This window comes from Salmo trutta, unplaced genomic scaffold (assembly GCF_901001165.1).
Source record: "Salmo trutta unplaced genomic scaffold, fSalTru1.1, whole genome shotgun sequence".
Taxonomy (NCBI): domain Eukaryota; kingdom Metazoa; phylum Chordata; class Actinopteri; order Salmoniformes; family Salmonidae; genus Salmo; species Salmo trutta.
Window position 1 is genome coordinate 25,662 of NW_021823260.1, and position 4,581 is coordinate 30,242.

General features: G+C 42.6%; 1 long non-coding RNA gene across 1 annotated transcript; it reads right to left on the bottom strand.

The window, feature by feature from the left end:
* Window positions 1-1,575: 1,575 nt before the first annotated feature.
* Window positions 1,576-3,611, bottom strand: LOC115189978 (uncharacterized). Its single transcript, XR_003877078.1, has 2 exons — window positions 3,069-3,611; window positions 1,576-2,028 (listed from the first exon to the last, which is right to left on the bottom strand). It is a non-coding gene; the product is annotated as an uncharacterized LOC115189978 (long non-coding RNA).
* Window positions 3,612-4,581: the final 970 nt, after the last annotated feature.

Genomic DNA, 4,581 nt, shown 5'->3' on the forward strand with positions numbered 1-4,581 from the left:
GAGGCTTAGTAGTAGTGGTAATGATATTAACATTAACAGAACTACAACAACATTAGTCATGAGAATAATAATGGTATGAAAGCCAAAACCAAACTAAATAGCAAATACTATTGTTACATTGGTACTTTTCTCTGGCTTTCCCTCAGCTTGTGGCAGGAGGCCACATATTTATGTGCCAAAACTGCACATTTTGTGCACATTTTGTTTTTTCATCCAATGTATATTAGATATTTTCGTCATTTTTTATAGTTTAAAATTATTTGTAATGAAGGATAATTTGGGAGAAAGAAAGATTCTCTTATGTCTGAGTATTTGTCCCAGTGCAATAGGTCTCCCTCTTTCTTTATTTTTGATCTCCTCTCTCTTTGTCTCCCTCTCTTTTCTCGTCCCTCTTTCTCTCTCTCGCACCCCCCCCCCCCCCCCCCCCCCCCCTCTCTGCAGCAGCTTGGGTGCATTAGGGCCACGTCTTCAACTCTGTGTATTTGGTCATTACAGACCAGAGGGCCTCCCTTTAGTAAACATGAACAGTCTCACAGAGACCATCAGTACAGGCCCTATAGCCCTTAGTCCCTGTAGTACAAAGACACTCCAAATCCCTCTGAAGGTGTTCCCCTTTAAAACTCCATTACCTTAACCTCGTTAAACCAGAGACCACATAGGCCTGCTACACTCCCTGAAGTCCCGCACCTGCCCCCAGCCCCACCCCCCCTATCATTTCCAGACCAGGGTTCAAACACGCCCAACTAGCACTCCAGACAGGCTAAAGTCCAGACAGGATAAAGTCCAGACTAAAGTCCAGACAGGATAAAGTCCAGACTAAAGTCCAGACAGGCTAAAGTCCAGACTAAAATCCAGGCAGGCTAAAGTCCAGGCTAAAGTCCAGACTAAAGTCCAGACAGGCTAAAGTTCAGGCTAAAGTCCAGACAGGATAAAGTCCAGACTAAAGTCCAGACAGGCTAAAGTCCAGACTAAAGTCCAGACAGGCTAAAGTTCAGGCTAAAGTCCAGACTAAAGGCTCAAAGTATTTGAAAGATCTCAAATAGTATTTGAACCCTGTTCTGATGGCCACTTTCCCTTTGACTGGTGAGTCCCTGACGCCACACAACGGCCCTCCACCCGTCCATCCCTTCATCTCTCCACTCCTCCATCCCTCCCTCCTCATTTAATCTGTGTCCTGGGCGTCGTTTGGGAAGAGTAGCCTTTAAATAACCACCGCACAGCGCAGCAAGCCTCTTCAGTATGTGCAGTCTGTCACTTTGCATTAAGTCATTATGGCTCCCTGTAGCTTGGTCTGTAGTTTGTTTGTGTATCGGTCTGAGGCATCAGCTGTTTACTGTCTGAGGAGAAGAAGAAGCTTAAAGGCATCGTAAGGGAAGTAGTGAGACATGGCTGCTATATGAGTCCCTCTCTCTTTCCCCTCTAAAAAATATGCATTGTTGTTGTATAGTACAATATACAATCTGGTCAAATATAGCTCCTCTCTCCTTCCCTCTAAAAAATACATATTGGTTATTTTTCTATTCATCTGGTTATACATTAAATGTATGACCGGGACCATGTACAGTACAATTAAAATATATATCTCAAAGGGAAGTTTAATCCATTGTAGCAGACATTGGTAGACAGCTAGTTATCTCCAGTCCATGTGCAGGTGACGATATCCATTATTGTTGTATATTAGCCAACAGTTCATTTACAGGTGCCCTTTGGTCCATTAGTAACTCACCTCGTCAATCGTTTCCAGAAAAAAAACCCCTGTGTTTTCCTATAGAAATAATGTGATTCTTCACATGAAGTACAAAAGGTCACAAGACAGTTGTAGTGCCCTTGTGTCTTTACGTGCGTCTGCATGCGGTGTGTAATTAATGAACGCGCTGCTTTACCATAAGCAGCTTCACCGCTCTCTTGTAATGAGCTGATTACTCACGGTGCCAAACCACATTAATATAGCATGACCAATGGAAGAACAGTACTTTATTCCACATGGACTTCCAAAGGAAACTTGTCTTCTGCTTTATTCCAACTCCTCTGAAATACACACATACACACAGAGAACACATGGACGTATAAAGGACCAAGAGTAACACAGAAATACTATGGCCATGTTCAAATCTGGCTTGCCTACTACTTACTTAAACTGCATACTGTGTACTAATCGTACTACATACTATTTAGAACGTACTGTTTAGTACAAAGTATGCAGTATGCAACAAATATTAACATACTACTCATCCATACTGAGAAGGCGTCATGGAATGCGCTATCGCACTTGTTGCGCGCCATTCGTTCATTTTTGTAGAGCACGTCCTGTTCTGATTTCCAGCTGTTGTCGAACACGTGTTTGTGAAAAGACTATTCTCTTCCTCAATTTTGTGCAGCGAATTCTACTACATAAAAAAAACGACGAACTGAGTATGACATCCGGGCATTTAAAGTATAGTAGATTATTGAAACGTCACATAGTGAAATGTAGCGGAAGTCCATGATGTGAATTTCAAATGTAAGTATTCCTTAACACTAGACCCGCTGGGCCCCGAGGAACCCCCCTTCAAACATTCTGACTGCAACATTCGAACAGTAATTAATACAATTCATATGTGCTATCTCAAGTAATAACTTGTGTTTATGAAGGTCTTGGGTAACATTATAAAACGCTATATTTTTTTGTGGGTGTGCAGACCCTCATGATGAGCTGAGTTGCCCATCTCTGCTGTTAAAACCAAAAAAACATAACACGCGCAAAAAATCGTGGAGTGTCTGTGTTACAACTATGAAACAGAAAGCATATGCGTTGGAGCACGGTAAGCTTCTTTTTATAACGACAAAATACAAATAAATACCCCAACCACCAAGATGCACGGTCAAGACGCGTGGTCAAATTATGAAAACATCATCATTAGCTTGATGAACACAAACATAAATCTGCACAAAAGCAATAATGGGATGATAATTCATATAAGTGTCAGTATGACAGCAGTCAAAAATAGTCAGTTATTGTCAGCTCATGCTTACATTACAGTCGACACACAGTTTTGTAACTTTCACTTGCTTGACACACTTTGACATACCTTTGTTTGGTTGTAGTGCGTAACAGGCTCCGGTTTTCTCTTTCTGGTGTCCCGGTCGATGTCAACCGGCGGATGCGTGGTGCTCATGACAGAAACGTTATTTCTTGCCTTGTATTGGTAAATGTGAGTTGTCTTGTCATTCTTCAGCACAGCTGTGTCACAACGGCTGTGAAAGTGGCTTATTTTGCGCAGAGGGAGGGAGCTCCCGTCTCCCTTTGTTCACGGTGTCGACCGGAGTTGTTTCCTTTGCAAGCAACTTGTCCGCCAATGACAGTGAAGTGACATTTGTCCCCTTCTGATGTAAGGTTCCACATGCCTCATCACCACATTCTCAGACACTCGCTCAACGGCTGACAGATGTGGATCTTTGCCCGGATATGGAAAGCTGTTCAGCATGTACAGAAATGCACGCTCTCGCTGTGTAGCCTACTCCAAGTAGGCCAGAGTAGACCGATAAGACTGCTTTGATTGGGTGAACTGATATAGGGTACATACCATTTTGAGATTAGGCCTATAATTAGACTGGATTAATACAATAGAATGGTCCGCCCTGTTCTTCAATTGGTGATGACATCATTATGCATCAACTCACCCATTCTCCCCCCTTTCTCCCCTTCATACTTTACTTAATGTATTTCATCTGTTATACATTGAAATTAGTTCCGGTATAGTTTAGGTTCAGTTTTGAGGCAATTATTGGAGTGATTATCAGCTGGGCAGAAGATCGGAGCAGGGGCAACGGTGAGAAAGCCATGAAACCAAAAAATCATATGCCCTCCTAAAACTGGTTGTAACCAGTTCTGTTCGTGATATTAAGATTCTAACAATGGCAGTGTGTTAGAGTTATTTAGGACAAGCCAAGGACGGAGGGGGGCATGACTTAAAATTAATATTTATTTTTTTAAATGAACGAGCAGTCAAAATGACTGCTTTGGCGGTTCTAGTGTTAAGGCGATAGGGACAACTGTGTGTAACCATGACGACGCGTTTGAAATAATATTCATGTTATCTGTGTTTGTGTAGCTGGTGTGATGAGTAATACTGTAGGTTGATAAGCCCTGTTGTAGATTCACTAACCCTCTGGAGAAAAAGAAGCTGTGTTGATATAGCCAAGGACCTGCTCCTTTACAGTACATTATGATTCGTTTTACTCAGCCACTTTCTCTTTTTAGGACTTATAAACCAGGCAATGTGTCTCATCCTTCCATTATCCATGCCCTCTCTCTCTCTCTCTCTCGCTGTCTCTCTCTCTCTCTCTCTCTCTCTCTGTGTGTGTGTGTCTTTCTCTGTTTCTCTGTCTCTCACTCTTTCTCTCTGGGTTGGAGTGGATTTGATTAAAGGAAATTGCAAGTGTGTAGGCCTTATCATAGGAGTGGGTGTCTGTCTAGCAAAGGTCTTCCTGTCTCTAGTCAATCGGTCCTCTGTCACCTCTCCTCCTTCTCTCCCATCTCTCTCTCCTCCCCACCCCCGTGCTTGTAATTTACCGAGTTCGTATTTGGCCCTTGTTATCAGG